This window comes from Scyliorhinus canicula, chromosome 9, assembly GCF_902713615.1.
Source record: "Scyliorhinus canicula chromosome 9, sScyCan1.1, whole genome shotgun sequence".
Lineage (NCBI taxonomy): Eukaryota > Metazoa > Chordata > Chondrichthyes > Carcharhiniformes > Scyliorhinidae > Scyliorhinus > Scyliorhinus canicula.
The window spans coordinates 179,455,259-179,482,227 of NC_052154.1; positions in this window are offsets into that span (position 1 = coordinate 179,455,259).

Genomic DNA, 26,969 nt, shown 5'->3' on the forward strand with positions numbered 1-26,969 from the left:
TGAACAGTTGAGACTCAATGAAATTAATTTCGGAATCTGCTCGCAGTACAGTTCTGTTCGGCCTCGCGTTCCAAGATCACAATTAATATTTTGAATTATTTATCAAGCTTGAATTTTATTTCTTATATATTCAACCTTGTGATTAATGTATTTGCCAATTAGTATTTTCTCAGTCTTGGTTGCCTAGGGATAGATATTCTTTTTTCTTGTCCCGAGATGTTGAAGATTTCCTATTAGTACCAAAAACATTAAAATTGGAAGACCAGAATCACTCAACTGAAAGAGACTCAGGGTCTTTTTTTGTCCATTTAGATAATAGACACAACATTAGGCAGACTCTCATACAAGCTTGCAGATACCCCCAGCCAATTGTCCTGTAGTACATCCCTTTTCCAGGCAATTCAATACATTCAGGTTCAGTAATAGGAAAATCAAGCAGATATATTCCTTAGAAAACCTTTTAAAAGACACTCATTTAAAATCTCACACTGTATCGAGAGCCTCAGTTCAATATATTAAAAAAAATACAGAACAGACAAAGGGGATTTAAACAATCCTTCCTCAAGAGTATTACAGCTTATTCTGGTCTCTGGCTCAGTTATTTAATCTCATCCAGGAATGTCTGCATAAATACTCCCTTACCACGCCTAACAATCTGCCTCTGCCTTGTGAGATATTTGCTCATTTTAGTCTGTGCTTATCTCTATTGCCATTCATCCTATTCTCAGCCGGAATTGTGCCAAGCTGCTTTCTTTTGGTACAATTGATCGCACGAGGCTCAAAAATGTTTTTCGGCAAATCCTACACTCAGAAGTGTTTCTTGTAATGTCTAGCCTCATGTGGAGCTCATTCATTTCAAACTTCTTCCTATACGTTTTACTCGTATGATTGCAAATTAAAATAACATTCGGCAAATACGGTATCGATCCTCTCTGCCATCCAATTCTATTTATCTCCAACACGTATAATTGTTGATTTATAATCAATCCTTTGTCAGAAATCTAACAATAGCATACTGGTCTGGTTATCACTTCAGAATTAAAAAAAAAATTTGAACACAAATTCAATCATGCTGTGACAATAATTCTACATTGATGGTTACCCGTAATCATATCCTTTTCATACTGTTGTATTTTTATAATTGAATCAATCAATTCTATTTCTGTCAGTTCAATTGAGCCTGAAAGAAAAGTATTTTATTTCCTAATTTCTTGAAATGTGCTTGCAGCCGCTAAGATTTGCCAAAATATTTAATGATCCGCACTGTGCCCGGCTAAAGTCTTATTTTCATAGATAGACAGGCAAAACTCAATTTTCTGTTTCATGATATGTTGAATTCCGAAACTTGACAGGGAGGGTATTGCAGCTATCAATCGTGGATTTGGGAAGATGTATGAATGAGTGTTTAAGCATCAAAGTGCAGGGTGTTTGCTAGATGTGAAGGTGAGAAATGTTTGAGGATGGGAGAAGGCAGCTATGATAGTGACTTGGATTACTGAGTAAAATTTTCATAGATAGACGTTGACCTTTGCTGTCACTCAGCTTACCAGCACCATCCTCTACCTGGCACCGGCCCACCCCCTTCATTTTATCTTATCCCTGTTCATCTCCTATGTACCAAATGTGTCATCAACATTACGAGAAGAATAATTTCACCAGCATCTTAATAAGAAAAACTGCACTGCACATCTCATCAAGCCCTGAAATAGCTAGTTTCAGTGCAATTATTATCTATTTTTTTTATATTATTCTTTCGCGGGATGGAGCTATAACCGGCTTCGCCAACATTTATTGCCTGTTCCTAATTGCCCTTTAGGGGGTGGTATTGAGCCGTGTTCTGGAACCACTGCAGTCCCCGTGGTGTAGGTACACACACAGTGCTGTTAGGGAGCGTATTCCAAGATTTTGGCCCAGTGCAGTGAAGGAACAGCGATATATCTCCAAGAACGGATGGTGGGTGACTTTCAGGGCAATTTGCAGGTGGGGGTGTTCCCATGCATCTGTTACCCTTGTCGTTCTAGGTGGTCGAGGTCATGGGTTTGGAAAGTGCCGTTGAAGGAGCCTTGGTGAGTTGCTGCAGAGCATCATGTAGATGGTTAACACACTGCTGCCACTGTGCAGTGGTGATGTTGGCAATGAATGTCTAAGGTAATGATGGATGGGATGCCAATCAAGTGGGCTGCTTTGTCCTGGATGGTGTCAAGATTCTTGGGTGTTGTTGGAGCTCCATTCATCCAAGCAAGTGGAGAGTGTTCCAGCACATTCCTAACTTGTGCCTTAGTGGACAGGCTTTCGGGAGTCAGAAAGTGTGTTATTCGCAACAGAATTGCCAACCTCTGACCTGCTCTTATGGCTGGTCCAGTTCTGTTGCTGGTCAATGGTATTCCCCAGGAAGTTGATATTGGGGGATTCAGCAGTGATAAAGCCATTGAATGTCAAGGGGCGATGATTAGACGCGATTGACATCAACCACAGCCATCTTTCTCTGTTCTCGGTATGACACACAATCACAATCAGTACACAATCACAAGACCACAGTCAGTAAGGATAGGCAACACCTCCTCCACGATCGTCCTCAATACCGGGGCCCCACAAAGCTATGTCCTCAGCCCCCTACTATACTCCTTATACACCTATGACTGTGTGGCTAAATTCCCCTCCAACTCGATTTTCAAATTTGCTGATGACTCCACCATAGCAGATCGGATTTCAAATAATGACGAGACAGAGTACAGGAGTGAGATAGAGAATCTGGTGAACTGGTGCGATGACAAGAATCTCTCCCTCAATGTCAACAAAATGAAGGAGATTGTCATCAACTTCAGGAAGCGTAGAGGAGAACATGCCCCTATCTATATCAATGGGAACAAAGTAGAAATTGATGTGAGCTTCAAGTTTTTAGGTGGCCAGATTACCAACAACCTGTCCAGGTCCCCCCATGCCAACACAATAGTTAAGAAATCCCACCAATGACTCTACTTTCTCAGAAGACTAAGGAAATTTGGTGTGACAGCTACGACTCTCACCAATGTTTACAGATGCACCGTAGAAAGCATTCTTTCTGGTTATATCACAGCTTGGTTTGGTTCCTGCTCTGCCCAAGACCCCAGGAAACTACAAAAGGTTGTGAATGTATCCCAGTCCATCACGCAAACCAGCCTCCCATCTATTGACTGTCTGTAATTCCCGCTGCCTCATTAAGGCAACCAGCATATTAAGGACCCCATGCACCCCGGACATACTCTCTTCCATCTTCTTCCGTCAGGAAAAAGATACAAAAGTTTGAGGTCATGTACCAACCGACTCAAGAACAGCTTCTTTCCTGCTGCCATCAGACTTTTGAATGGACCTACCTCGCATTAAGTTGATCTTTTCTTTACACCCTAGCTATGACAGTAACATTGCATTCTGTAGTCTCGCCTTCCTTCCCTATGTACGGTACGCGATGTCTGTATAGCATGCAAGAAACAATACTTTCACTGTATACTAATACATGTGACAATAATAAATCAAATCAAATCAAAATGACTCCAACCAGTGGAAAGTGGATTCTCACTGATTCCAGTTTTGCTTGGGCTGCTTGATGCCACACTAGCTCAAATGCCGCCTTGAAGTTAAGGGCAGTCACTGTCACCTCTGGAATTTAACTCATTTGTACATGTTTGAACAAAGGCTGTAATGAGGTCAAGAGCTGAACTCCTCAGGTTGAACCCAAACGAAGCGCTAGTGTGCAGCTTCTTTCTGAGTAAGTGCCGCTTGATAGCAATGTTGATGACACCTTCCATCACTTAGCTGATGATCAATGACAGACTGATGGAGCAGTAATTTGCTGTGTTGGATTTGTCCTGCTTTTTGTAGATAGGCCTAACCTGTACAATTTTCCGCATTGCCAGATGGATGTCAGTATTGTAGCAGTGTTGTAATATGCCATGTAATTTACTGCAATTCGATGAATGCACACATGTTCAAGTTTTTGAAAATGTTTTGATGATTTGATTAAGACCACACCAAATTCAGCCTAAAGTTATTTCTGTTTTGCACACACAACGTAAGATACATATGCATGCAAGTTTGATTACAAGCAACTATTTGGTCACTCTGATGTATGGCATATGCAGCAATAGGATTCTACTGTCATTTGTTCAGTTTTTAACCTTATGGAACATTTATATCTATTCCACCACAGGCATAGTAGAAATATCTTTCTAAGACAATGAGCACAATGTGACCTAGCTGAAATAAGGTATTAAAATTGTGCACCATTACCTGCCTTACAAATGTATCCACTGCAACATAAAGATTTTAGCACGCTGTCCTATTTACTGGCCTAAGTAGAAAGCTCACCGCCCTGACTATAAAGCATAGTCATCCATAAATAATGCATGTAAAGTAGATTTTAATGAATAGCTTTATCCACAGGCATGAAAAACATCATCATCACAATTCAATTTGGCTGTGTGAATGAAATGATTATATGCTGGAGAGTAGATTTAAGATGGGCATAGTCAATGGAACAGGGATAATAGTAGTTGATTTAGAAATGGGCAGGGTAATTTATGAATGGACTAAATGTTTAATGTTTCTGTGAATATATACATATAATATTGTATTAAATTTATCTCCTGTTGTCCCTAACTAGACATGCCATGACATATAAATGAATTAGGAAAGTGCATTGAAATAAATATACAAGGCATTGTATCTGTCCAGATTTGTCATTTTGAATAGTGAGTTTTGTCAGCTATCAGATGAACCTTGAGATGAGATACCACATTATGACCAAATTGACACCTTTTGCTCATGTGGCACTTATTTATTTCCTGTCACTGAATATAAAAGAAGAAAGACCTACAGAGAATAACATTAATAATCTTCTCTTTGTCCCTTTAAAAGTTCAATTTCCAGACGTGTATTCACCACCGCCTCGCTCTCTTCGCTGTATGGCTCGCACAACTTTGATGCAATTCTCATCAGTGTTACCGAATATTTGTCAACGTTGTATAAACTAACTATGTCCGATATTTGTTACTCTCTTTCTCTCCTCCACGTCTCCTGACTCTACCATTGATATGGTGTGCATTGTTCAAACAAAGAGCTCCATCTAAAAGTCGTATGAAGAATGGTACAGGCCTAAGCAGCTGGGAAACTGAAATATGCGTAGAAAAAATGAATATGTTCTAGTATATTGTTCATTTTAGATTTCTAGGTTCAAGGGGCTTCATTTTGCTGGAGTAGACACAAAACAGCTGGTATCAAATCAGTTGCCTGTTATGTGAAGCACGTGGTACTCAGGTCCATAGACTGAAATGGCCGTTGATCTGATACCACCCATTTTGCATCACCCATAAGGCCAACTTGCACCCTTTGCAGTTAAACACAGTCTCTGGTAATCAACAGTGAGGAAACTGACCAAAATCCCTTCATTAATTGTGTGCAAGAAAGTGGTTGTGGATGAGTCAGAACATTCCCAGTGTTACCTCGATAAGACCAATGTGTCATTTCTTGGTTTCGCCCAGAAATTTTACACCTTTGATCCCATTCATTTGCCTGCTGCTGACTGAAGCTAAACATGAGGTTTTGTTCGCAGATCGCAGGGCAGCACGATGGCATTGTGGATAGCGCAATTGCTTCACAGCTCCAGGGTCCCAGGTTCGATTCCGGCTTGGGTCACTGTCTGTGCAGAGTCTGCACATCCTCCCCGTGTCTGCGTGGGTTTCCTCCGGGTGCTCCGCTTTCCTCCCACAGTCCAAAGATGTGCGGGTTAGGTGGGTTGGCCATGCTAAATTGCCCTTAATGCCCAAAATTGCCCTTAGTGTTGGGTGGGGTTACTGGGTTATGGGGATAGGGTGAAGGTGTTGACCTTGGGTAGGGTGCTCTTTCCAAGAGCCGGTGCAGACTCGATGGGCCGAATGGCCCCCTTCTGCATTGTAAATTCTATCTATCGCACAGCATCTGTGAAGAGGGAAAAACACAGTTAACGTTTCAGGCCAATGATCAACTTAAATGCTCAAATATCTCTCTCTCTCACGCGACTCTCTCTTCCTCCACTATAGTGCCTAATCTGCTGAGTATTTTCAGCAGTTTCTGCTTTTATTATAGATTCCAACATCTGCAATATTTTCCTTTAGTACGAGGTTATACGGGTTGTGGTATCCTGATGGACAGTGCAGCAAACCCATTTCTATACTTGGAATATCACCCTCTCCATTCTTAGCTACCCTCACCATGACCATACCCTAAACCATGGTCATCTCTAGACTTGATTTCTCAAATATTCCTCACTGACCTCCTGAGCTCCAGGCAGCAAACTCATCCAGCACTTATGCAATGACATAATGTCCAGGTCTAAATCTCCTGATCATCTATTTCCTTTACCTTCACTAACCTATGTGTCACTAAGTGTACTAATTTCAAAAGTCTCATGCTCAATTATAATCTGTCCATGGCCTTGCTTCTATCTTTTAAACCCTGGGCTGGATTCTCTGCTGGCGGGATTTTCTATTGCGCTGGCAGCTCACCGACGCCCACGGGTTTCCCGGCGGCGTAGGTGGCCACAATGTGGCATCCCATTGGCAGGTGGCGGACACGGAAAATCCTGCTGCCGACCAGGGTGCTCTGCCCAGGAAAGTGTGTCTGGCAGGCCAGAGAATCTAGTCCCCTATCTTTGAAACCTCCTCTGGACCCAACTCTCACCTTTCACTCCTGAATCTGGTCAACTGCAATTTCTACTTTCCCGTTCCTTTCACTTCATTATTGGTCGTACCGTGACAGAGTGGTTAGCACCGCTGCCTCACAGTGCCAAGGATCTAGGTTCAAATCCGCCTTGGGTGACTGTGTGGAGTTTTCACTTTCTCCCCGTGTCTGCTTGGTTTTCCTCCCACACTCCCAAGTGCATGTTAGGTGGATAGACCATGATAAATTGCCCCTTAGTGTCCAAAGGTTAGGTGGGTTACTAGATTAGGGCAGTGGAGTGGGCAAAGGTTTGAGTGCTCTTTTGGAGGGTCAGTGCAACCACGATGGGCCGAATGGTCTTATTCTGCACTGTGGGGATTCTAGTTTGGCGCATCCTTCAAAATACATTTAGCACTCTCAAAATGCCTCCTCAAATCCTATTGTTTTGGCCTGATGGGGTGTACTCCGGGATTTCCCAATTTGCAGTACAAAAACATTAAAGTGAATCTGGCATCGAATGTGAACTTTTGGTCAGACTAAGAAGTGGATGAATGATCATGGTCAGGTCAAGGGAAGCGGATGACTGGACAAACTTGCAAAACATCAGAATAGATAAGGCAAAGTTCAGGGTTCACTAAGCTGTGGGCATCACTTCTATTAAAGGTCAGGTCATTTCATTTGGGCAGCACGGTAGCACAGTAGTTAGCTCAGTTGCTTCACAGCTCCAGGGTCCAAGGTTCGATTCCAAGATTGGGTCACTGTGCGGAGTCTGCACTTACTCCCCGTGACTGCGTGGGGTTCCTCTGGGTGCTCCGGTTTCCTCCCACAATCCAAAGATGTGCAGGTTAGGTGGATTGGCTATCCTAAATTACCCTTAGTGTCCAAAAAGTTGGGGTGGGGTGACTGGGTCACGGGGATAGGGTGGAGGTGAGTGCTTGGGTAGGGTGCTCTTTCCAAGAGCCGGTGCAGATTCGATGGGCCAAATGGCCTCCTTCTGCACTGTAAATGTTATGATTACTATTTTGTCAACTCAGATGTAATTGCAGACATACCGAACCAGATGTACAAGATAAAAACATTGTGAGTCAATGATGAAATATCACAATGATGGTAGAGAAAACTTACAGAAACCCTGTAACTTTGAATTACTTTTTACAGCAAACCCCTGCTCCACATTTGTATTGAATAAACTGTTGTTTGCTTTACCTACAACTGATGTACATAATGGGCGCGATTCTCCGCACTCACGACGGGGCGGAGAATAGCGGGCGGCGCAAATGTTTACGGCGGCACTGGTCCTCCCGCTATTCTCCCCCCCCCCCCCCATGCCCGCCCCCCGACACAAATCGCTGCTCGCCGTTTTCTTACGGCGAGCAGCGATTCTCCCCTGGCCGATGGGCCGATTTCCAAGGCCTTTACGGCCGTTTTCACGATTTTTAATACACCTGCTATACCAGTTCATGAAAACACCCGCAAAGTGCCGTTCTGCACAACCATGCCACCGATTGGCATGGCCGCACCACGGCCGTGCCAAGGGTGGCATGGTCCCGCGATTGGTGCCCACCGATCGCGGGCAGCGGGTCCGATTCCCGCGCACTCTTTCTCCCTCCGCCGCCCCGCAGGATAAGTCCGTGGGGCGGCTGAGGGGCATTACGGACCGCGCATGCGTGGGTCTGACGCATTTGCGCGGATGACGTCATCCGCGCATGCGCGGTTTGGAGTCGTCCAATCCGCGCATGCGCGGCTGACGTCATCATATGTGTCAGCCGTTGCTAACTTTGGAGCGCGGGCTTAGCAAAATTCGTTAAGCCCGCGCTGCCGGAGTTCACGAGGACGCGATGCTAGCCCCGATCGGGGAGCAGAATCGGGTCCCGGGAGGGGGCGCAGAGGCTGCCGTGAAACACGGCCGGTTTCGTGGCAGCCTTCACGACTCTCCGCCTTTGCGGAGAATCGCGCCCAATGCCTTTCAACAACAGACCATTGTCGCAGGTCATCTCATCTAACACTTCTCACAACTTTTGCTCAGTGCCTGACCCCTCTTGTGGAACATGTTGGGATAATTCTCTACATTGAAGGGACAATAAACGTTAGGTGGGTTAGCCACGCTACATTGCCCCTTAGTGTCCAAAAGGTTATGTTGGGTTACTGGGTCATGGGGATAGGGTGGACACGTTGGCTTAAGTAGGAGGTGCTCTTTCCAAGGGCTGCTGCAGACTCGATGGACGAACTGGCCTCCTTCACTGTAAATTCTATGATCTTTGAAATCATTGTTGTTGGTGAAATTTGTGCCGATAAGGATATCCTTACATTGTACTGAAAAGAAAAGACATATGCAGAGCTTAAAATGGGACTAAATACATTGAATACAAGAATCCTCTCTCACCTTCTTTGACAACCATCTGTTTGTGGCACATTAGAATAGCTGTACTGTGGAAATAAATCAAAGGTAATTGGATATGGAACAATCTGCACACAGGCAAAATATTGCACAAGCTGTAAATATGAAATAAAAATAGATACTGCTGAAGATAGCAGGTTTGGCAGCATCTGTGGATAGTGAAGCACAAGTAGTGGGCTCATTGTACCAAACTTCAGGATGTCCGGTTAGGAGGTGTGTGATTTCCTAAAATAGTGGCAGAAGGCACGAGAAAGAGAGCGCAACATCTTCCTGCTGCCATGGGATATTCCCAGGGGCAGGAATCTCAGCAGCACAGCTGTCCCAGTGGAAGCAGCCAATTAAGCCAATTAGTTGGGCAATTATTGACCACTTTCTGACCCAGCATTCATTTACCAGTGTTGGGAAGCATGTTGCACCACTCAAGAGGTTCAAGGGATAGGGTGGTTCTCCATTATGGAGGCTCCATGACTCACGCTATTATTCCTGGGAGCAAAAACCAGACCTTTGGCTATGCTGCTGATGTTGGGAAGTGCCCCGACCACCCCACCCTCAATCTCCATGCCCTGCCTGCCAGGCCCTGAATTAAAGATATTGCCTCAAGTTTAGAGCACCTTAACATAGAGCCAGCTTCCTTCTTCTTGTAGCCTCAGCAGTGGCCTGCCTTAATGATCACGGTGCTGTCCTGTCAAATATCTGATTGTGCCTGCAGCACTGGATTGTGGGACCTTATCCTCAATTAGGTGGAGGCCTCGGAGGTGGCCTCTTAATTGGATGCTGCTCATAAATTACCAAGCAGGACTCCGCTGTCCATCTGCATGAGCTCACACCCAACCTCCTGTCCCAGCGCCGAAAGAAGCCAATCTTGATAAAACTCTGGCCAGCATTTCAGCTCAATATCCTTTTGTCATCCTATCATTGACTTGAAATACAATTTCTGCTCTTCTGTCCACAGATCCTGCCAGACCTGTAAGTACTTTCACTTATCTCTGATTTTAGTTGGGAGCTATTTATGTTAACTCCTTACACCTGTAATCTAATCATGTCTTTCATGGGCAGCACAGTGGTTAACACAGTTGCTTCACAGCTCCAGGGTCTCAGGTTCGATTGTCGGCTTGGGTCACTGTCTGTGCAGAGTCTACACGTTCTCCCCGTGTGTGCGTGGGTTTCCTCCGGCTGCTCCGGTTTCCTCCCAAAGTCCAAAGATGTGCGGGTTAGGTGGATTGGTCATTCTAAATTGCCCTTAGTGTCCAAAAAGGTTAGGTGGGGTTACGGGGATAAAGGGGACAGGGTAGAGTCATAGGGCTGAAGTAGGGTGCTCTTTCCAAGGGCCGGTGCAGTATCGATGGGCTGAATGGCCTCCTTCTGCACTGTAAATTCTATGATTCTATGATTCTATGAAATACTTTTCATGATCCAGCCCCTGGGGCAAAGGATTCCAGAGATTCACCACCCTCTGCAAAAAGATATTTCCACTCACCTGAGTTTTAAATAACCTACCCTTTATGTTGTGGCTATGTCCCCTTGTTGAAGAGTCTCCCACTGGTGAAAACATCTCACCATCTACCCTGTCAAGCCCCCTCAGGATCTTAAATGTTTGAACAAAAATAGTTTTGTTTTGCAAGAAGGCAATGATTAATATCCTGTACAATATGATTCATTTCAAAGTATTAAAATTTCAGCAAGATCATTATGTGAGTGTCATGACATCCGTCTGTGCCTCCGTTCTTCCAATAATCAAGCTGTTAGTCCACCTGTTCCGCAACACTCTCAATCCCTAGGACTTCTCAGTCGTCACAATAAACACAATTCCTTACATGATGGTTTGAACAAACCCCTAAATCATAGAATCATAGAATTCCTACAGTGCAGATGGAGGCCATTGGTCCCATCAAATCTGCACGACCCTCTGAAAGAGAGACCCTACCTAGGCCCACTCTCACACCCTACCCCCATAATCCTACCTAACCTACACATCGTTGGACACTGGGGGACAATTTAGCATGGCCAATCCACCTAACCTGCACATCTTTAGACTGTGGGAGGAAACCGGAGCAACCAGAGGAAACCCACGCAGTCACGGGGAGTGAGTGCAAACTCCACACAGGCAGTTACCCAAGGTCGGAATTGAACCCTGTTCTCTGGTGCTGTTAGGTGGCAGTGCTAACCACTGTGTCACCGTGCCATCCAAATGTTGTTGCATTATAAATTAAAACATTATACAATGATTCAACCTGTGGTGCGATAGTTAATATTATGTTTGGCAAATATTGAGAAGACCATTGTCTTTGGTCTCTGCTCAAAGTTTTTTCCCCTTGCTACCCATTCCAGTCCTCTCCTGGCAACTGTCTGGGGCTGAACAAGCTTGTGGTCATATTTGACCCTGGTTGTGTCGTGAACATAAAACAATCTCATATCATTAAAACTATGTATTTCAACCTCGTCATCACCTGATTCCTCCCATGCTTCAGCACAATTGTTGCTAAAATTCTCATCCAAGCCTTTCGTCACCTTGAGACATTTGAAAAAACTTGCGTATTCTTGCGTGGATGCGGACATTGTCGGCTTGTCTCATTGCTATCTTTTATTGTCCTTGAGAAGGTGGGGAGTGCGCTGTCTTGTTAAACCGCTGCAGCCCCTGAGGTGTAGGTTCCAGGATTCTGACCCCGTGACAATAAAGGAACAACAATATATTTCCAAGTCAGGATGATGCATGGCTTGGAAGACACCTTGCAGGTTGTGTTCCCACACATCTGATGCACTTTTCCTTCTAAGTGGTAGTTGTTGCACATTTGTCAGGTTCTGTCACAGGAGGTTTGATGAATTGCTGCAGCGCATCTTGTCAATGGTGCACAGCTGCCACTGTGCGTTGGCAGTGGATGGAGTTGTTGCTTATGGTGGTGATGGGGTGCCAGTAAAGTGGCTGCTTTGTCCTGAATGGTATGTTGGAGCTGCACACATCCAGGCAAGAGCATTCTATCGCAGACAATCCTGCTCTGACAAAGAGTCATCCAGACACGAAACGTTAGCTCCCTTTTCTCTCCACAGAGACTGTCAGACCTGCTGAGATAGTCCAGTATTTTCTGTTTTTGTTTCAGATTCCAAGATAATAATAACAATAATCGCTTATTGTCACAAGTAGGCTTCAATGAAGTTACTGTGAAAAGCCCCCAGTCGCCACATTCCAGCGCCTGTTCGGGGAAGCTGGTACAGGAATTAAACCCACGCTGCTGGCATTGTTCTGCATTATAAGCCAGCTGTTTAGCCCACTGTGCTAAACCAACCCCATCCAGAGTAATCTGTTTTTATCATTTGATCACATTCCGAACTTGTGTCTTGCATATGGTGGATAGGCTTTGGAGAGTCAGGAGGCCTCTCGCCTGCTCTTGCAATCATTTATATGGTCAGTCCAGTTCAGTTTCAGGTCAATTACAGGATGCTGGTAGTGCATTCAAATCCATTACTTGTGGGATTGCTTGGTTTTGTCTATCACATGCTGCTACTGTTCTTTGTGTGCAAAACGTCTTGTGTTGTATCTTCAAAATGACCACCTCATTTGTATGCATGATTTGTCCTGGCATGCCCTCTTGCACCCTTCATTGAACCTATGGACGATTTGAATGCATTCCTGAGCGGTATCCCACATTCCCCATATTAACTGAAGGTCATCAAAAACTCTACTACCTGTGCTCACCAATCACAACTGGGTTCGTTAAGCTGCACTGACACATGATTAAACAATACCTTGATTTTAAAATTCTCAAATTGTTCCCGTCACAAGCTCTGTAATCTCCTCCACACCCCACCAAAATCCTCTGTCCTCTAATTCTACTCTCTTGAGTGTCATAAAATCATAGAATTTACAGTGGAGAAGGAGGCCATTCAGCCCATCATGTCTGCACCAGCTCTTGAAAAGAGCACGTTACTTAAACCCATGCCTCCACCCTCATCCCCGTAACCCAGCAACCCCACCTAACCTTTGGACATCTGTTTCTACAAATATACAAAACACAAAAGAGTGGCAAAGGTAACTATTGGTCCTTTAAGGATGAGAAGGCAGATTTAATACTGGGAGAGGAGGAAATGGCTGAGGAACTGAACAAGATTTTTGGGTTGGTCTTCACAGTGGAAGACACAAATAACACACCAGTGACTGATGGAAATGAGGCTATGACAGGTGAGGACCTTGAGAGGATTGTTATCACTAAGGAGGTAGTGATGGGCAAGCTAATGGGGCTAAAGGTAGACAGGTCTCCTGGCCTTGATGAAATGCATCCCAGAGTGCTAAAAGAGATGACTAGAGAAATTGCAAATGCACTAGTGATAATTTACCAAAATTCACTAGATTCTGGGGTGGTCCCGGTGGTTTGGAACTTAGCAAACGTGACACCACTGTTTAAAAAAGGAGGTAGGCAGAAAGCGGGCAATTGTAGGCCAGTTAGCTTAACTTCGGTCGTAGGGAAGATGCTGGAATCTATCATCAAGGAAGAAGTAGTGAGGCATCTGGATGAAAATTGTCCCATTGGGCAGACGCAGCATGGGTTCATAAAGCGCAGGTCGTGCCTAACTAATTTCGTAGAAGTTTTTGAGGACATTACCAGTGCGGTAGATAACGGGGAGCCAATGGATGTAGCATATCTGGATTTCCACAAAGCCTTTGACAAGGTGCCACACAAAAGGTTGCTGTATAAGATAAAGATGCATGGCATTAAGGGTAAAGTAGTAGCATGGATAGAGGCTTGGTTAATTAATAGAAAGCAAAGAGTTGGGATAAATGGGTGTTTCTCTGGTTGGCAATCAGTAGCTAGTGGTGTCCCTAAGGGATGAGTGTTGGGCCCACAATTGTTCACAATTTACATAGATGATTTGGAGTTGGGGACCAAGGGCAATGTGTCCAAGTTTGCAGACGACCACTAAGATGAGTGGTAAAGCAAAAAGTGCAGAGGATACCGGAAGTCTGCAGAGGGATTTGGATGGGTTAAGTGAATGGGCTAGGGTCTGACAGATGGAATACAATGTTGACAAATGTGAGGTTATCCATTTTGGTAGGGATAACAACAAAAGGGATTGTTATTTAAATGATAAAATATTAAAACATGCTGCTGTGCAGAGAGACCTGGGTGCGCCAGTGCATGAGCCGCAAAAATTTGGTTTACAAGTGCAACAGGTGATTAAGAAGGCACATGGAGTTTTGTCCTTCATTGCTAGAGGGATGGAGTTTAAGACTAGGGAGGTTATGCTGCAATTGTATAAGGTATTAGTAAGGCCACACCTGGAGTATTGTGTTCAGTTTTCTCAGTCCTGAGAAAGGACGTACTGGCGCTGGAGGGTGTGCAGAGGAGATTCACTAGGTTAATCCCAGAGTTGAGGGGGTTGGATTACGAGGAGAGGTTGAGTAGACTGGGACTGTACTCGTTGGAATTTAGAAGGATGTATCTTATAGAAACATATAAAATTATGAAGGAATAGATTGGATAGATGCGGCAGGTTGTTTCCACTGGCAGGTGAAAGCAGAACTAGGGGGCATAGCCTCAAATAAGGGGAAGTAGATTTAGGACTGAGCTTAGGAGGAACTTCTTCACCCAAAGCGTTGTGAATCTATGGATTTCCTTGCCGAGTGAAGCAGTTGAGGCTCCTTCATTAAATGTTTTTAAGATAAAGATAGATAGTTTTTTGAAGAATAAAGGGATTAAGGGTTATGGTGTGCGGGCCGGAAAGTGGAGTTGAGTCCACAAAAGATCAGCCATGATCTCATTGAATGGCGGAGCAGGCTCGAGGGGCCAGATGGCCTACTCCTGCTCCTAGTTCTTATGTTCTTTGGGCTGTGCGAGGAAACAGGAGCACCCGGAGGAAACCCACGCAGACACGGGGAGAAAGTGCAGACTCCACACAGACAATCACTGAGGCCGAAATTGAACCTGGGATCCCGTGAGCTGTGAGGCAGCAATGCTAACCACTGTGCCACCGTGCCGTATTCCCAGTTGTAATCACTCCACGGTTTCTGGCTGTGCCTTCCGTTGCCTTAGCCCTAACCTCTGAAAATTCCTCCTTGAACCTCTCTTGTCTTTCCTCATTTAAGACACTCTTAAAACTGACGTTAGACTGAGTTTTGGCCATCAGCACTAATATCTAATGTGATTCGGTATCAAATTTTGCTGAATAATCCTCCTAGAGATCCCTGGGACATGTTATTATCTTAAGGTTGCTGTTTAAATACAAGTTGTTGTTATGCACAAAGCAAATTTTAAAATCTGTTTTTTTGCTCGAATATTCAATTTACAAATGGAATGTCGAGATGTACAGCTTTGTGATGTGTGATTACTGAAAAGGTGATTTTTGCGAGGAACAGTAAAGAAAAAACAACTCATCAACTGATAAACCAACAACTTAAGTTTCAAAATCTAGAATATCCTGTTCAAGATTAACATCAAGGAAGAATTATGAATGGTACTGCTGACCTTTACAGTTACAGGCAATTCTCACATTAACCCTCTGATAAAACCTTCTCAGTATATTATACCCATCATTTAAGGTCAATTATTTTTCAAAAAGAAAACCTGCGCCCCTGATTTTGCTACGCTCATCAATTTTAAGATTACAAATCCCAACACAAATGTTTTCTGTCTTTGACACCCAAGTTTTCCAGTTTAGACCATGAGGGGCAAGGCAGGCTTCTTCTGTACGGTGTCCAAAAGGCCGATCTGCCACATCGAGGTCTAATTTGTTTTGTTTCTCCACAAGTGAGGCCTTTCTGTTTGAGATCACAATTTGGAGCAGTTTTATACGATATGTTTGAGGCTGCTTGTAACTGGATTAAGTCTGTCCAAAGATATTTCACACAGGACAGAGGAGACTTTCTGCACTGCAAGTGTACTCAGCTCCAAAGACTCTTACCTAATCCAATGTGCAACCCACTTACCCTTACTGCTAATGTTGACATTTGACGGAATTTATTGGCCTTGTGTAACTGAAAATGAATACCCTAATTTGTGCCTGAAATGGTAATGGTGAATCTAATATGCACTGTGGTTATTACAACATCAATTAGTATAAGCATTGCAAAGGATCGTAAATTAAAAGATTATGTAATTTATTGTTGCATATTATAATGGCCTGACCTTTCCATAGACAATAACAGTGAAGCTAATATTACTCGTTATTATAATGGGATAAATCAAATTGCAAATTCCAGTATTTGCGCATCAGACTTAAATGCAGAAATTCTGAAGTTGTTGTCACAGTACCTCGCTCCTTTTCGGGGTGCATTATAACAGTCTTGCTGAATAGATTTAGCACTGAAATCATCATAATTGTATGACACTGCACAGTTCCCCATTTGTTCCCAAGGAAGTTAAAAGTTAAAAGTGGTAAGTGTGTAAGTGATAATTACTACCAGCAAGAACAACCCTTGTAGCTCTAAGCAAATACATTTTACAAGTGTGGAGTTTGATTCCTTCAGAGCTTAATACATGTTGGAGATTTAGGAATGTAAAAGCCTAAATAAATATTAGTGTTTCACCTGATTTGCTTTCCTTCTTTATCCCTTGCTTAATACCATTTGTCTTTCACAATCCTTATTTTGCTTTTTGCACCAAATTGAAAAGAATACTTTTAGCGATATACTCTCTGGTTTAAACCTGAAATCAGGATATTAACAGGTTTGCCTGTTCGTTCAAATTGCTAGCCTGCAATTTCCCCACATGGTGGCAGGAATACATGGCAGTACCTGGTAGATCCGATCCTGAGCTGAGAATTAATTTGTCCTTGTTCCATGGGGCGAGTCTGATCCCCAATTTGGGAGAGTGTAGAAGGGAGCTTTGTTCGTTCAAGCGGAGCTTGCACGGCCGGAAGGCGCACTCTTGTTTCTCTTGGCCCACAAGCAGTGTTGTGGCAGGAATTACCTTCTCAAAGCTGTCTTTGCCTTGTTTTAGCTATGGGCTTTCCTGCGCCCTGAATACTAGGAGCAGGAGTAGGCAATTCAGCCCCCCCCCCCCCCCCCCCCCCCCCGAGCCTGCTCCGCCATTCAGTACAAATATGACTGCTCTCATCTCAGCCTCATTTTAACCCTCTTGCCCGCTCCTCATATAAAACTCTATCTCCTCCTTAAATGTGTTTGCCGTTCCAACACCCACTGCATTCTTAGATAGAGAATTCCATGGATCCACAACCATTTGTGTGAAGTAATTCCTCCTCATTTCTTCAAAGATCTTCATAGAATTTACAGTGCAGAAGGAGACCATTCAGCCCATTAAGTCTGTACTGGCTCTTGGAAAGAGCACCTCACTTAAACCCACACCTCCACCCCATCCCCGTAAACCGCTACCCCCACCTAACCCAAGGGCAATGCAGCATGGCCAATCCACCTAACCTGCACATCTTTGGACTGTGGGAAGAAACCGAAACACTCGGAGGAAACCCACGCAGACTCAGGGAGAATGTGCAGACTCCACAGAGACAGTGACCCAAGCCGGGAATCAAACCTAGAACCCTGAGGCTGTGAAGCAACTATGCTAACCACTGTGCTACCGTGCCACCCCTGTTTTACGTTGGCCATCCCTTAGCCGAAAACTATGGCCTCTCTAAAATGCCCAGAAAGGGGAAACACGTGTTCTACGTCGACCCTGTTAATCCCTTTTAGCAACTTACATAGCTCAAATAGATTTATTCTAATTCTTCTGAGCTCCAGCAAGCATAGGTCTAAACTGCTTAATTTCTGTTAATAATTCATGTCTTTCATCCCCGGAATAAATCTATTGAATATTCTCTGAACAATCTCTGATGCATTTACGTCCTTCCTTAAGTAAGGGGACCAAAACTGTGTGTTATACTCCCAATGCGGTGTCACCAATGCCCTAAACAATTGTAACAACACGTCCCTACTTTTATTCTCTATTCCATTAGCAATGAATGCCAAAATTCTATTTGCTAATCTTATTACCTGCTGCACCTGCATATTAACTTTCTGCAAGTCATGCACAAGGACACCCAGATCCCTCTGCACCAAAGCATTTTGAAGTTTCTCTCCATTAGTTAAGTTGCCTTCTTATTCCTGTAACCAAATTGGATAAACTCACACTTGTCCACGTTAACTTACGTCTGCCAAATCTTGACCCACTCACCTAAGTTATCCCTATTCATTTGTAAATTTCTTATTTCTTCATTGAAATTACTGTCCCACCTATTTTAGTGTCATCTGAAAATTTGGCAATAGTACATTCTACCCCTGAAAATCCAAGTCATTAATATAGATTGTAAATGGTTGGGGCTTGAGGACCCTACTTGTGGCAAACCATTAGTTACAGCTTTGCAGTCAGAAAAGACCCATCAAACCCTATTCTCCACTTTAAGTTGGTTAGTCAATCCTCTATCCAAGCTAATATATTACCCTCGATCTCATGGGATCTTATTTGTGAATTAACCTTTTGTGTGTATTCTTATCAAATGCTTTCTGGAAGTCCAGATATACTACATCTACAGGAACCCCATATCCACTTTGCTTGTTACATCTACAAAGGTCTCTAGAAAATTAGTCAAACATGATTTACCCTTCATAAAACCATGCTGACTTTGATGGCTGCCTAATATAAGATGATCAACGTAGGTTACATCAGAGGTTGCCAACCCTATTACCACATTAAACGGTATGGATAAAGTAGACGTGGAATGGATGCTTCCTCTTGTGAAGCGAGGGCATAGTCTTATGATAAGATGTCCTAATTCTGCTCCTATATCTTATGAACGTATTAAGTTGCTTTCAGAGAGTGGGCTGGATGCCCACCCTTCGTGTCATCTCCCGGGACTTGAAAAATGGGTGGGTTGGTATCTGGTTGGGGCGGGGTTCAGGGGTGGGATTCTCCGACACCCCGCCGGGTGGGGGAATTGCTGGGGGTCGGCGTGAATCCCGCCCCCGCCGTCCTCCCAATTCTCCCACCACCCAAAAACCGGCCTGGCGTGAGTCGCACTGCCCGCCTCGGAGAATGGCGGGGTCCGGCGCGACTCAATGGGCCCCGGGGCCGCCCGAATTCTTCGGCCCGCGATGGGCCGAAGTCCTGCCCGTTCTTTGCCGGTCCCGCCGGCGTAAATTTGAGTAGGTCCCTTACCGGCAGGACTTGGCGGCGCGGGCGGGCTCCGGGGTTCTTGGGGGGGGTCGCAGGGGGATCTGCCCTGGGAGGTGCCCCTACGGTGGCCTGGCCCGCAGTCGGGCCCCACCGATCCACGGGCAGACCGGTGCCGTGCGGGCAGTCTATTACTCCACATCGGCCGCTGTGGTCCTCCGCGATGGCCGATGCAAAGACGGACCCTCCTGCGCATGCGCGGGGATGATGGCAGTACGCGCTAGCACTCTCGGTCGGCGGAGGCCCTTCAGCACCAAGCCCCTATTCCGCCGGCCAGCGGGGTGCCAACCAATCCGGGACGGGCCTAACCCCTGAAGGTGCGGAGGATTCCGCACCTTTGAGGCGGCCCGACGCCGGAGTGATTCACGCCACTCCGACCCGCCGGGACCCCCTGCCCCTCCGGGTACGGGAGAATCCCGCCCCAGATCTATACCTTCCACCCGCGACCCATTTCTAAATGACTTATGTTTGTGTTTAAAATGCACCTTTGCAAGAATGCTTTAATCTAATTGGTTCAAGAGCCTTACAATTTCTTTCCTTGCCCACAGATGCTATGAAGAGGTCAATGCACTGGGCTGGATGTCAGATTTGTGCCAATCTCCACTGAAAACCTCACAAGGGCCTTAGTGGGCAGCTGCCAGCAAGGTGAAAGGTTTATTTTTTCCACAGATTGCAGGAATAAGCTCCACATTATTCCTGATGCAACGTGACACAGTATCCATTCGAATTTGACAAAAATTGTGAGGTGAGAGTTGCCCGAAGACATGACTGCGAAATGAGAGAAAATAGACTTTTTGCACAAATCTTACTGAAACGCTTAATATAAAGTATTCATTATTGGCCTCTGTCTGCCAGCAATGTTGTTTATTATCAAAATTAACGACAATAAGTTTCAAGAAATGGTTGAAATCGTAGCCGCAAACTCAGGGTGACAGAGGATTGGTTTATTTTTTAAATGTCATCGATTTTTCCTTAGCATGTCCTCTGCTTCTCTAAAGCTTGTGGGAATGATCAGAGTGTGCCCTCTGACCTTTTTTTCAACATGAAACAGTAATCAGGGTCCTAGGAACCCAATGTCTGCGCTGAAACGATGCCACTACCCTGAATCGTGCAGGCCCCTTTGAGAACCCAGCAGTTGCTCCTTCTTCAGATGGCACCAGCTGCACCATCAGAGTTAATAACAAGTTAAAGCAGCCAATCTCACTTTGAGAGCCTTTCATGCCAGGAAAATGAAGTTAAAATCAACTCTAGTAACATCAAGTCTGACCTAGAGTTAAGTATGTTTTGATTTGGGCATCCAGCTGCTGGAAGTTGCAGGAAAACCACATTGGTTATCTTTAACAAGGTCTTCAACAGAACGGAACATCTTCTTGCTCATGTCCATTAATCAGTTTTGGAGGGATGGGAATCTTTAAGCTCTCGAGTAGGCAGTAATGAATTCTGACCTTGCAGAATTTTTGATTATGTACTTCCTTTAATTAAAATGATGAAACAGAGAAAAATATGGCCCTAATTGATATGGTTAAAAACCTTACATTGTGTGTCCAATGCACTTGAGTGAAAAAAACATTTCTGTTGTTCAAACAAAGGAGATGTGCACTTATTTGCTGCATAAACAAATGCTAGCTATAACCATGGCAACCTTCCCTTTCATCATTTTGGTCCTGCAACAATGTGGGGTCATACAAATATATAAAGTAGGAGCAGGAGTAGGCCACTCGGCCCCTCAAGCCTGTCCCGTCATTAAATAAAATCGTGGTTGATCTGATTATAACCTTGGCCTCACATTCCTGCCGACCTTTCACCCCCCTCTTGTTGATTACTGTCGGCCCATTTGCCCACCTGTCTTCCATCTAGATCCCACTGAAATAAACGTAAGCTGAAAACGTTCCAATTACATTTTAGGTGCCCACTGGGGTACAACCACTACCTCACTGCATGCTATAAAACATACATATATACGAACTAGGAGCAAGGGTAAGCAACTCAGCCCCAAAGGTCTGTTCCGCCAGACAATAAAATCATGGCGGATCTGAATGTAACCTCAACACCACATCCTTGCCTAAACTTACACTACCTTGCCAATCAAGAATCAATCTAGCTCTGCCTTCAAAATATTTTAAAAATCTGCTTCCCCAATTCTCCCCATTTGTCTTAAATGAATGACCCCTTATTTTTAAACAGTCACCCCTAGTTCTAGATTCTCCCACAAGGGGAAACTGTATCCTCGCCACATCCACCCTCTCATACCCCTCAGTCTCTTAAAGGTTTTGTACAACTCGCCTCTTACTCTTCTAAACTCTAGTGGATACAAACCTAACCTCTTCAACCTTTCCTCATAAGACAACCCGCCCATTTCTGCTATTAGTCGAATAAATCTTCTCTGAAATGCTTCCAGCATGTTCACATTTTTCCTTAAATAATGAGGCCAACACCATATAGAATACTCCAGATGTGATCTCACCAATGCCCTGTATAACTGAAGCATAACCTCGATACTTTGATAAGAAATTCCCTCACATAACATTCTATTAGCTTTCCGAATTACTGGCAGTATCTGTATACGAGCATTTTGTGATTCATGCCCAATGACACTAAGATCCCCTGTACCTCAGAGCTTTGCAATCCCACACCATTTAGATAATAAGCTTAATTTTTATTTTCCCTGCCAAAACTTCACATTTGTCCACATTATACTCCATTTGCCAGAGCTTTGCCCACTCACTCACTTAACCTATCTATGTCCCTTTGTAGCCTTCTTACATCCTGTTCATTATTTACTTTGCTACCTATCTTTATATCATCAGCAAATTAGGGACATCACGGTAGCACAGCGGTTAGCACTGTTTCTTCAAAGCGCTAGGGTTCCAGGTTCGATTCCCGGCTTGGGTCACTGTTTGTGCACAGACTGTGCATATGAGGCAGACATGAGGCCTACAGACATGTGTCTGCATGGGTTTCTTCCGTGTGCTCCGACTTCCTCCCAGGAGTCCTGAAAGACGTGCTGTTAGGTAATTTGGACATTCCTAATTCTCCCTCAGTGTACCCGAACCGCTGCCGATAAGGGGCGACTAGGGGCTTTTTACAGTAACTTCATTGCAGCGTTAATGTAAGCCTACTTGTGACAATAAAAGTTATTATTATAAGATTCAACAACCATACCTTCAGCCCCTTCATCCAAATCCTTTATATAAACTGTAAAAAGTTGTGGCCCCAGCACTGATCCTTGTGACACACCATCGTTAAATCCTACCAACGAGAAAAAGACACATCTATGCCAACCCTCTCTTTCCTGTTAGCTCGCCAATCTTCAGTTCATGCCACTATGTTGCCCAGTACACCATGACCTTTTATTTTGCACAGTAAGCTTTGATATTGCACCTGATCAAATGCCTTCTAAGTACAGTACATCCACCAGTTCCCCTTTATCCACAACACAGGTGACTCATTCAAAGAATCCTAAATAAATTGGTTGAACGTGACATCCATTTCACAAAACCATTTTGACTCTGCCCGATTACCTTGCATTTTGTGTTCTCAACGATGAAGGTTCAAAATCCTTGTTTAATTCATTTGCCATAGCCCTACCTTCTATTACCAATACCCGTACATTCCATAGTCGTTTTGTTAGCTCTTTTCCTATTGAAATACCTGCAGAAAATCTTACTGTCCACCTTTATATTACTGGTTAGCTTTCACTTGGAGTCTAGTTTTTCCATCCTTCTCAACCATTCAGTCATTCTCTCTAATCTTCTGACCTACCCCTCATCTTTGCGCAAATATCTACTTTTTCTTTAAGTTGTCAGTTCCACAGCATATTTTTATAAGAATCTGTCCTGAAAACATTCTATTAACTCATCCTCCAGCCTAGTTTTGCCAATTTGTTTCATCCATTGTATATGAAGATCAAAATCTCCCTCTATTATTGCAGTGCCTTTCTTGGAAAACTCCAATATTTCTTAACTGATACTTTGTTCGACAGCGTAGCCACTGTCAGGCTAGTGAACCTCTCCCACCATTGTTTTCTTTCCTTTGCTATTTTTGATCTCCTCCCAAACTGATTCTACATTTTGATCCTCTGAACCAAGGTCATGACTGCACTTAATGACGACGTGCAAGGAAAATACGGCGAGATCGCGTTTTCACATTGTACAGGCCCGCCGCTGGTGGCATAACGGATATCCCGCCAAGGAAGGCTGGGAACGCCATTTAAATACATTACAATATAATTAGCAAGTCCTCCCACCGGGGCTTCCCCCCCTTACTGAATATTCTTTGGTCATGGCATGACATCACGGTGGCGCGATTTGCAACAGCTGTATAAAAACTAGAGTGTGGCGACCTCGCCTGTGAAGGGGATATCGGATATGAACGCCCAGGTCGCCATTACTCTCAAAGGTCTTGGTCGCAGAGGGGACAGTGGAGAGGACGGGTAGTGGGGTGTGGGGGGGGGGGGGGGGGGTTGCAGAACCAAATATGTTCAACTTGGGGCTGCGGGGGAGGGTTTATTATTGGCATCCCGGTGGGCGGGTGGCTCACAGCCCCCAGGAGCTCAGGAGCTTTTCTGCTATATTAGAATAGGGCTAAATTGCTGGCTTTGAAAGCAGACCAAGGCAGGCCAGCAGCACGGTTCAATTCCCGTGCTAGCCTCCCCGAACGGGCGCTGGAATGTGGCGACTAGGGGCTTTTCACAGTAACTTCATTTGAAGCCTACTTGTGGCAATAAGCAATTTTCATTTCTTTGCTGCCACAAGGAGAAAAGGGTGTGGAGGTGCGACACTCTTTATTCGTGCAGACAATTTGTTCTCCTGTGTGTCAATGATGCTCTTGATGGAGCCATAAGCAGTTGGGTAACACAGGTTCATGGAGGTTCACTTTTTGATTTGTCACATTGTCACGCCAGGAGGATTGCATTAGGCTCTTATTCAATGTGCGCTGCAGAAGTGTAGACACTATTCTGTCTAATATAAGGCAATGAGTTGTTATTGTCAGGGTTGAATTGAATTTTTCATGTCCTTGATGCTTCCCATTGAAGCCAGCTGAGGCAAAAGAAAAGACAAGTCCTTCGAAAACATTTTGAAGGGATGCATTGTTCTTGATCTTGAAATGGTGTCAATTACTTTGGGATAAATACGTGCCTGGTTTTTGCTTCTGTTTGTGCATCAATAGAAAGAGTGAGAACAGCACACACCGATGTGAATCCACCACTAACCCCACTGCAGATTTATTTCAACACTCCCATTTTCTATATAGAGCTTGTTTGAGGCCTCGAAGCAGCCTCGAAGAGCTGAATGGCCTCCCCCTGCTCCTTGTTTCCATAAAGCAGCTGCAATTCTATTGATAAATGCAGAACCTCCGGAGGGAGGGAGGTACAATTTTGGCGCAACCTTTGCAAATGTGCAGATAATGACCAACATTGTCACTTTTCTGCAAAAAGGGTAAACATCAGTTTTCAAGGTTGTAAGCAACCAAAGTGACTCCCATAATCTCAAACGCAGCTGTGCATAAATCAGGCCAAAAGAGCAAGATGATTGGGCACTGTGGGCTGGAGGTCTAGTGAGAGTCTGATGCAGATTGATTGGAGAGAGATGGCTGGAGCAGTCACTGATACCTCCACCTGGAGGAAGTACAATTGGTTCAAAAGGTAAGATAAGTCCAGTAATGTATGCCACATCACCTTGCATTTAGCTCCTTGCATCTCATTCTTTCACTCATGGTATCAGGATGGCAAGAGTTACCCCCACCCAACCAAGAAGAACTCACCCAATGATCAGCAAAACCACCTGCCATAGATAAAGTCTGCAAGCATTCTAGCTTTATGATGCACCATCGATTGCACGCGAGGCGAGTGATTTACCAATGTCAGGCTTTAATTAACTAGAACACAGCCTGGCGATCGTCTACAGTGGAAAGGGACGATCGTCAGGCTTCTGAGCATTTATACCTCGTTGATAGAGGCGTGGTTAACTCAGCCTCTCGGCCAATCGGTCGAGAGGCACATGACCGACCAGGGCCAATGGTAAGCCGACGTTCTGGCCCAATGGCAGACGAGTATGCAGATCATATCATCACACTGTACATATTTCTGATACATATTGATAACTAAAACCTTTGGATGGGGAGTGCCATGTTAAAGTTTACAAATTATGCTAAATTTGAAAATGCCAGAAAAACTAAGTAGATCATCATTGACTTCCGGAAGGCCTTGATAGACTGATAACCTGGTCAGAGAGGTAGCAAATTAAATTTGACACGTAGAAGCTTGAAGTACAGATTAGAAAACATTAGGAAAGACAATCAAAACTAAAAGCTACCATCTGAAAGCACACCCAGGTGTGCGTGTGTTTGTGGGTGTGTGAGTGTGTTGATGTGTGTGGGTGGGTGGGGCTGTGTGTGTGTGGGTGTGTGTGTGTGGGCGTGGGTGTGGTTGTGTGAATGTGTTGATGTGTGTTGATGTGTGTGTGTGTTGATGTGTGTGTGAGGGTGGGTGTGTGGGTCTATGTGTGTTGATGTGGGTGGGTGTATTGATATGCGTGTGGGTGTGTTGATGTGTGTCTGTGGGTGGGAGGGTGTGGGTGTGTTGATGTGTGTGTGTGGGTGGGTGGTGTAAGTGTGTTGATGTGTGTCTGTGGGTGGGTGGGTGTGGGTGTGTTGATGTGTGTCTGTGGGTGGTTGGGTGTGGGTATGTTGATGTGTGTGTGGGTGGGTGTGGGTGTGTTGTGTTGATGTGGGTGGGTGGGTGTGTTGATGTGTGTCTGTGGGTGGGTGGGTGTGGGTGTGTTGATGTGTGTGTGTGGGTGGTTTGGTGTGGGAGTGTCAATGTGTGTCTGTGGGTGGGTGTGTGTGGGTATATTGATGGTTGTTTATGTGTGTGGGTGGGTGGTGTGGGTGTGTTGATTTGTGTGTGGGTGTGTTGATGTGTGTGTGTGTGTGGGCGTGGCTGTGGGTGTGTGGGTGTGTGAGTATGTGAGTGTGTTGATGTGTGTTGATGTGTGTGGGTGGGTGGGGCTGTGTGTGTGTGGGTGTGTGGGTGTGGGTGTGGGTGTGTGGGTGTGTGAGTGTGTTGATGTGTGTTGATGTGTGTGGGTGTGTGGGGCTGTGTGTGTGGGTGTGTGGGCGTGGATGTGTGTGTGTGGGTGTGCGGGACTTAGGCCGGGCACCACTGCAGAAATGTCTCATGAACCATCAAGATGACAGCCTGTTGGCTGGAGTCCCTGCAAATCCCTTGTATTCTACGCCAGGCATAAATTTGCATGGTGTGGAACATTTAATTGCATCCTGCTCTACAAACGCAAGGGGATCATAAAACTGGTGCAATTCAGCTCTGGCAGGACAATATACACTGAGAATATACATGGAGAATTCCGCCCATTGTGTCCCAAGTGGAGAATTCCACCCCTTGCGTCCTGAAACATTGTGCTGCCGATTCTGCCTTGTGCAAGTTCCACCATCCCCCAAAAACAGTCCCAATATCCCAGAAATCTAATGCCTTCTCTCCTGCACTATCTCTCCAGCCACGCATTCATCTGGGCTCACCTCCTATTTCTATGCTCACTAGCACATGGCATCAGACATAATCCAGAGATTACGACATTCCTCGTCCTATTCGTTTAATCTATCTCCAAACTCCCTAATGCTGCTTTTAAGACCGAATCTCTTTTCCGTCCAACAGATTCCGATGATACCTTCCTTTAAATGGTACTTTTCTGCCGATCCACAGAATCCCTCCAGTGCAGAGCGAGACCATTAGGCCCATCGAGTCTGTAACGACCCTCCAAAAGAGTACC